This window comes from Pinus tabuliformis, chromosome 2_2 (genome assembly GCF_031772625.1).
Source record: "Pinus tabuliformis cultivar Carrire ecotype Pingquan chromosome 2_2, CPIR1, whole genome shotgun sequence".
NCBI classification, from domain to species: domain Eukaryota; kingdom Viridiplantae; phylum Streptophyta; class Pinopsida; order Pinales; family Pinaceae; genus Pinus; species Pinus tabuliformis.
In genome coordinates, this window is record NC_142300.1 from 794,076,709 (window position 1) to 794,085,777 (window position 9,069).

At 36.7% G+C, this 9,069-nt stretch overlaps 1 pseudogene; it reads right to left on the bottom strand.

Moving 5' to 3' along the window:
- Nucleotides 1–671: 671 nt before the first annotated feature.
- LOC149195080 (arogenate dehydratase 3 pseudogene) lies at nucleotides 672–4,593 on the bottom strand (annotated as a pseudogene).
- Between the last annotated feature and the right edge of the window lie 4,476 nt (nucleotides 4,594–9,069).

Genomic DNA, 9,069 nt, shown 5'->3' on the forward strand with positions numbered 1-9,069 from the left:
CGGTGTCCCGTTTCCCACAGAGCTGAGAGTGGAAGCATACATTCCTTACTATCTGCATCCCCATTATGATTCCCAAGAGGGTGAACATCATTGCCATTTCTACAAGAAAGATCAAATATTTCTATGAGAGGGTCGAGTTATATTCAACGAATTCTTAACCTTCATGAAATAATGAAAAAGAAGTGATTAGAACAATAGCCAAGGGAAGCAAGAGAATAGTGGTGTTTTTTTAATCCAAATAAAATGTTAGTGATTCAATATAGCACAATAATATTATATTTAAGTTTAGAAAGGCATCATTTATTCCTGATTCGGTTTGTCTCTATCAATGTCCTACAACTATATTTACAAAAAATCAAATATACAAAAGATGCACATGCATCTATATTATATTTTATAGAACCAGGTGGTGACAATCCTCACTTCAGGCCCACATCAAAACCTGGAAAGCTATACGTAGTACTAATATGGATAAGTTGCTAATTTTCAACCTGTGCATGCCAACTGAGCACTGCGGGAACCTCTAGAATGCAATCTCCTTGACAGGACACCAAGGATAAATAAGTAGAGGCCAAAATGTTTGTTCGCCTCAGCCATGAAGTAGGGCAGTGGAAAAAAATGTGCTTCACAAGGGTAGAAACCTTTGAAGTTTAAACCAATGATCTGTAAGCCTATGAAACTGCAGGATGATTCACGGGGGTCGTATCAATTAGATAGCTACCTAGTACTCAGAGGAATGTTGCAAACTCCTGTAGGTGAGTTAATGCATTTTGTGCTCGTAGATCAATCATAGAGGCTTCAAAGTCAACATATAATAGATAGTCAAAGTATTTTGCAGTCCCATTGTTCCTATCATCAACCGCCCTCAATGGCCGCTTTCTCTGGGGTCTACCTTCAATCTTGATTAAATTGATATTTCTAAAAGAAAATATAGCAAGTGCCTTGAAAATCGCCCCAGGTCTATCCTCAACAGTGAATACAATGCTTGTCTTGAAAGGTCTGTCAGTTCGTGGAATTATTGGATCCCTGGTTAACATCAAGAAGCGAGTAACATTGTAAAAATCATCCTGGATCCCATTTAAAAGAATATCAAGGCCATAAATCTCTGCAGCTCGAGCACTTGCAACAACTCTTGTATCTCTGTAATTATGGGTGGCTATAAACTTAGCAGCACTTGCTGTGTCATCCACATTTTCCAGTGCAACACCCAACTTGGTTAAAGCCTTCTCGCATTTAGCAAGAGCCTGGGGATGACTCACAACAAGAGAATAATGGAGTTTCTCAGGAAATTGGTGACAAGATGCATGTTGTCTGTAAGAAACAGAATGCAGATGGCAGGGAGAATACTGTACAAACTCTTCACAACTTGACTGAAGAGGAAGCTGTCAAATTCAATGAAACTTGGGAAACACATGCAACAAGTTCTCTCCCTGGATCAAGAAGTAGATCAAGGATGTTGGAAGGCAATGGTAGTGGATCATCTAGCAGACCTCAACTTCACTTGCCCTCTACTAAAGGTCATTCATATGCATGGCCTGGAGTTAGGTGATATTAAGATCTTTTGTTGTTTAAGAGGTTACATGAATGTGTCTATCAGGTCCTTTAGAGAATGGACACTAAGTTGGTGATGAGATAGAGTAACCAAAGAAACACCTAAGAAGAATATGAGATTTCGCTTGTTCGTGTTCATGGTGCTGCTCTAGAAGATGATTATGATAAATGGTTTATGTATTAAATGCTATGTTTGTTTAGGTTACTAGATATGAATGATATCCCTTTTCTGATACCCTGGGGTTGCCCTAGTGCTTGAGAAAGTCTAGATCACGTCATTGTTGCTTGGAAGCTACAGTGGACTTCACTGTGATTAGATTTAATTCAGGTCTTGTCAAATTTTCCATTTCTGTTGTCAATTGTTTCATGCTTTTAGGGTTGATTTTCGATTTTTTGGGGTTGGTTTCGGTGTTGTGGTTGTGGAGAAAAAACTTCTTCTATGGAAAGTTGTGTTTTTCTATAAAATAAAGTTTGCAACTCGCTAGATTTACTCATAGCCCAAAATAATTGAAGCTTCTTGTTTGAGTGATATCTTGGAAAGACAAATCTTAGGTGTTATTGATTTGCTTGCAGACATCTCTTTGAATAACTAGAAATTACCTTAAATGCTGCTATATATAAACCCTGTGACCTTGTTTTGCTCGCACATGCTTAAGATATAGACCCCCAAAATTGATTTTCTATGCTTTTATGGGTCATACTTTATTTTTTTGTATGCATTTTGAAAATTTGTTTACACAATTTGAATTTTTGTTGCCCCCAAATACTACCTAAACTGGCTTTCTCTATTCAACAATCCTTTTTGTGATTAGGAATAATTGGAAATATCATTCTTTTCCCTCAATCATTTATATATATTTCTGGAATTGAGAATTATAGTCGAACATGTATTGTCATTGATGTCATTGAAAGATCAATATCGTGAAGGTTGTAGCATGAAGTTGTCACCATTTTATTTTATCAATTAGAATATGAGAAGTTGAGATCGTAATTGTCTAGGAATCACTTATATTGACCTGTTGCACACCTCCCTCAATAAAGTGGCAACAAGTTTGGAGAGCCCTTGATTCAGGGGTATACATGAAAGATTTGGGATGAGGTTACCAAATGGTGAGTGACGCAGTTTGTAGCTGTCTTTTCTCCCTTTTCTTATTATCTATCGAAGTCGAAGTAGGTGTTGTTGAGTCGATCTCTATATCTCTAGGTTTGCATTATTTTTTTGGTATGAAATCATAGTCAATTTCTAAACATTCCTGTGATAGCTACAATAACATCTTCAGTGTAAAATTCTTTACCCTATGTCATACAGTCAAAAACTTACAACATATGAAACAACCAAAATACATATTTCAATGCTCCTCAAAATATTAGGCATGCATGGAAACTTTGACATTTTCAGAGAAACTCCCAAACAACAACTTCATGGGAAAACCTTGCAACCCTGAATTTGACATATTTTCCTGCATCCCCCAAATAGCAGTTTGATGGTGAAATCTTACAACCCCAAACAAATCTACCTTTCTTCATGTCTCCTTCAAACAGAATACCTTAATCCACTTTGTGCAATGTTCATCAATCTTTGATATTTTCATCTATAGCTTTGGCTCCAACATTCCCTCAATCAATCTTATCATAATCTACTGAGGTATCTTTAGTGGTTGCAACCATTGCAACATATTTGGCTACAACTTCTTCAGGAGGGGGATGATCAAACTTGCAAGTTGCACCATACTTGCAAGTTCCAGTTTTCATATAGAATGGGCATGTAGCCTCACCCTCTCGTCCTGGGAAGCCTACAAGAGTCAACTTCATAAGTTGCTGAGCATGACCTTTGTCAAGTGCTCCTAGGGGAGGATGGTCAAATTTATAGTTTACACCATATTTGCAAATCTGCAATTTGATTTCTTCCAGCCACGTCCTTCCTCAACGAGCATTTCCTGCCTTACTGCCTAACTTCGTACACCTACCTAGTCCTCCTAGGCATGCACATATTGAACTTGAATCAACTCAATCATCAGGTTTAGCCTGACTCAGTTTGTGATATGTGTAGTGACCGATCCCATCCGACCTCGATTTTCATAGACATTTCCTTTTTTTTTCTCATAATCCATTTCTAATTATTGGGTTTTTGGATGATAAAGAATCGGGTTGGGTGGAACATGTTCCCATATCCAAACCATCACAAAATCTCCCCCACCTCAAGTTGGTGGTGTAGGAAGTGCACATGCCTTTACTATTGATACATTAACATTAACATTAGCACTATACATAATAAAACCTGAGGTTAGTCTGAATAGAACTTAGTTGCTTGCATTCCATTTTGGTGTATATACATGTTTCTTTGTAAGTAAGTAAGTGCAGTGGGGTTATCCCGCAGACCAAGGGGGGAGAAATGGAGGTATGAAACTCCTAGGGGGAGGAACTATTTAGGGGCCCAACCTCAGAGAGGCAACAACACTAACTAAGAAGGTAAGAAAGAAGAATATTAGATCTCACTCAAAATTCAACAAACTTAACAATTTTCAGGATTTAAGAATTTTAAAGGAGGGCTTGGTTGGTTTGCTTTGTTTGAATCTCCCAACCCTGATTTTAAACTTCACATGTGTTTTTAGGGTGGTTTTGGATTTTTATTTTCGATTTTGATCTGGATTTCATTCTTTTTTTTTTAAATTATTTGTGGTAGTTGAAGGAGGTTGTGCTTTCTATTTTTTCCAATATCAGAGAGTAGAGATAAAATTTCTATAAAAGAGAGATAGAATGACACAGATACAAGTCCAACTCCAAAAATTTGTTGTTTCATAGCAACAATAGGCTATTAGGAATGACAACAAAAATTTGCCTAATCAATTCCTATCAACGTTTCTGTATGTGGGGAATCTAGACCTCAGTGTTACCGATGGCCAGATTTATGGGCTCTTCCAGCAGATTGGTCTCGTTCTCTCTGTTTGCATCTATAGAGATATCAACACCAAGAGTTTTCTTGGATACGCCTATATCAATTATGGCATTGTTGAATTTTATGCCTCTTAATGTAAAGCCCATTCAGATAATGTATTCACATCGTGATCCCAACATCCGCAAGAGTGGATCAACGAACATGTTTATTAAGAATCTTCACAAAGTAATAGACATTAAAGTTCTCTATGATACTTTCTCTGTGTTTGGGTCTATTCTCTCTTGTAAGATTGCAATAGATGTATTAGGAAAATCTAAAGGATATGGATTTGTGCAATTTGCCTACTAAAATGTCAATGAGTAATTTGGAGCCCCATTCAACGTCTAGTGAATAGATTTTATTCCTGATGCAAAGTTGGATCCTTTTTGTTGAAGCTCCATCCTTTTTACATATATATGTTTATGCCACAACGTCCTTGGTAATATGTCCTTTCAGGGATAGTGGTAAATCTTATTTGATGTAATGCTTACTGTATACTTTTGGAGAGATGGAAATTGGAACACATCCACCTTCATTGCACTTAGAAAGAGTTGAGGTCCATGCTAATAGCCTGGACATGGGTGGGCATTGTAGTGTTTGTATATCGATGTGATGGACATTAAATATAAACAATGCATTGACTACATGAATATGATGTTCGCACACACCCATCTATATTCATGTTTGATATTGACCTGGGGGTTCCTAAGCTTGAGGATCTATCAAATGCACACAAATCACCGAGTTCTGAAATATATAAATAGGAGATATGCAACTTCAATCTTCACAAACTAGGAAGTGCATCTCAAACTCAGGTCTATATAGATTTGTGCTTTATGTAGGGGCAATAAACCATGACACACATTCAAATTATTGACCCATTTATAGGAGTTGTTTGGTCTATTAATCATGAGGAGCTAGGAATTGATTTTGGAACCAAATGGCAAGAAGAGAAACTACAAAAAGACCATGAAGCAAGATTCCTATGCATTTTTTAGTGGGTCTCTAACACCCAAAAAATGTGGCAACGTTGGTGTTTGGGTCTTTAGATGTATTTATTTCTAGAAATTTAGGATATAATGATTGTAATCTATGTGTACAAGGGAACAAGCCTACCTCTATGTAACAAAGATAGAGATATTGTTCTCAAAGGAGCCTTAGTATGTTTGTGGCATTAATCATTGGCTAGAAACCATGGTTTGGACTTGTGTGTTGTATTAAAGATTAAAGGAGGAGCTAATAAATAAAGGGATTGTGTTTATGATGCCACAAGTTGTGTATTCATGTTCATTTATGATATGCTAGAATTAGGTATTAAATATATCTTGATTCCTCCAATTATAATGTTGTGTGGCAGAATGTAATTCTTAGTTGCTAATAACACTTTTTTAGATCTTGAGAAGTATTATTGGACTTACCTGTGAGCTAGAACAGGGTGTGTAAATCTACACATGTGCAGATTGGAGGTGTCTTCATTAGTTTTGTAGATATGTGCCTGTAGAAGCCAGAGACACCCATTTGGAGTCAGTTCCAAATTTGTCTAGTGTACAGTAAAAAAAAATTGCATCAGTTTTGATATTAGAGCAACCCCAAAAACATCCCAGAGGGGAATCCATTTGAATTGGGAAAGGAGAAGCATGAGGAATGTTGGATTGAATGACGTGAATGATCACTGTGAAGACGAATGGTAATCGAAGCCCAATTCCAGTAGGATGAGTTGAAAGATGAACAAGATAATGTGAGAATAATTGTTAGAGGTGTTGATCCCACATAAAGTTAGCATCCTTGGGCTCATGTAAGTATCAAAATATTATCTTCTGATATGCATTTCTTCTTGTTTAGTTTATTTTATTAGTAGGAGTAATAAATAATTTTCCACTGCTACAAAACTTTTGTGGATCCATGCATTGCCACAAAATTCACGCATTTCTATAGAATTGATGCATTGCTACGGAATTGCTAAAGACAAATGCATGGGAAGTTATTGGGACTGTCAAAGGGAGATTCACCATGCACTACCCCTGGGAATTCATTGAGACAACTCAGGAGGAGGTGAAGTGCCACTAAGATTGTTGGACTACCATGTGAAATTAACAGTTTGAGGGTCAATTGTAAATCTAGTGAATGAACTAAAGAGAGTTTAGTTCCAACAATTTTCAATGGGAGAAGAGAAGGTTCAACTCCAATTCTGAAACAGGATAGAAGGTTCAACTCCAATTCTGAAACAGGATAGAAGGTTCAACTCCAGCTCTACAATATAATAAGGGGTTCAGCTCCAACGAACTAAAAGAAGAAGAATAAAATGAATACCAGCTCATGTTTAGGGAAGTCCAAGACTGATTGGCAGTTTGATCATGCTAGTCTAAAATAATATGAAATATTGAGAGACTACAACCTCTAGATTGCATTTCAAAAGCTCAAATAAATATATTATTTAATAAGGGGTTAGGTTGTCCTTTTATTTTGTTAGGCCCCTATACTACTAGTGTAACCCCTTATTGTTATTAGTAAAACCCACTTATTATATTGATGTACCCATGTAGTGCCCATATTGTTACTATTATGCCCCATAGAAGCCCACTATTGTTATTATTGTGCCCTTACATTATTATTGTTATGTCGGCTCTGATTATGTTATGACCCCTTAGACTCCTATATATAGAAATGAGGTCTTTTCATTTGTATCATCCAAGAATTGTTCATTTATGTAATGTAAAGGAGGTTTCCCCCTTGAAGAGGCTGAATTATAAGGCGTTGATCTATCTTTTCTATCTTTTCTTGAGCTGGTTTCATAACATTTGGTATCAGAGCTTTGGATTCTAGGGTTTCGCTGCTCCAAACAGGTCATCGTGGCATTTTCGCTATAACTCTTTTTCTGTGACATTTCAGAATTCGCCAAAATAACCTATTTGAGAAGAAATCGCGTTGAACCTTGGGTCCGAATTTCAGATCTTTTCACGCTATATTTGTGGAGATATTATCTGATGAAGTTGGTCTTTTTGTAGACTCCTGAATTACATTCAAAACTGGTGACTTGGGGAAAATCGTCATAACTTTCTCTCTGGGGATCAGATTGAAATTTCGTAAAAAGGTACAGAAAGAGGATGGACTGTAGTTTCTTGTTTGTATTTTTTAGATCCAAAGGTCGAAACAGTGACTCGTGGCACGTTATACAAGTTCGCTCTACTGAACTAATCTATAATCAAGTCACTATGGGAGATTTCGCATAACTCTTCCTTGGAGAATCCAAATTGGGTCAGAATTGTGGCATTGGAAAGAGGACACAGAGGGCTACTACAGGCCACAATTTTAGAACTTAAAGATCTGAAAGTATAGAGTTATAGTCGTTTCAAGATCGAGCTTCTAAAATCAAGAAAAAGCGAGATGAGGAAGTTTGATGGCAAGGATCCGGTAAATTGGATACTACATATGGAGAAATATTTCGATCTACATGAAGTGCAACTATTACAAAAGGTATGTATTGCATCTTCATATTTAGAACCGGATCAATTTTTATGGTATGAGGGGCTTTGTTCTCGTAAAAAACTTGTTACGTGGTCAATTTTCACGGAGGAAATGATAGCACATTATGAGGATACAAAGAGCAACACCTTCTTCAGAGCAATACCACAACAATTGGAAAGAGTAAAAGGGCTTTGTGACATAGTGGAAAGCAAAATTATGGAAACCAGGAAGAATACCCCTCACAACTATAAAGATGGAATTGTTATTTCTCCTAGCCTTCCCCAACCTACAAGGGTTACACCACAACAATTGGAAGAAAAAAGAGAAAAAGGGCTTTGTTACAATTGTGATAGAAAATGCATTAAAGGTCATAAGTGTGCTGAGAAGAAATTATTTTACATAGAATATGAAGAGGAGGAAGAAAATGATCAAGAAACATCAAAAGAAGAAGATATGCGCCAGGACCTCATCCCAGAGAAAGAAGAAATGAATCAGACAATATCTTGTAAAGCATTGGCAAGAATTACCACTTCTCAAACTATCAAGATAGAAGGACATATCAGGAAGAAAAATGTTCAAGAAGTGAAAGATCACATCGAGCATCAAGAAATGAATCCAACCATATCTTGTAAAGGATTGGAAGAAATTACTACTCCTCAAACTCTAGAGATAGAAGGCAATATCAAGAAGAAAAATGTTCAAGCAGTGAAAGATCACATCGAGCATCAACAACAAGTTCTCCAACTTTTAAAGGATAACGCCACTTCGGTGCAAAATCAAAGGAAACAACAGGTATATCAACATTGTAGTGAAAAATGTTTTGATGTAGGTGATTGGGTATTTTTACTGCTACATCTCAAGCAAGCTATTTATGAGAAGGAAATGTTGGCAATACTACATGCACTTAAAAAATAGCGACCTTACCGAATGGGAAGATTCTTCAAAGATGAGGATGTGGAAGCATTGTTTTATGCTATTTCTATTATCCAACCAGATTGGATAAACGAAGCAAGGGATGAATGGAAGAAGGATGAAGAAGTATGGCCACTTATTCAAAAGTTGCAAAAGATCCCAATTCAAACAATATTGCCAGAAATTGAAGAGGAAGGAAAAATCAT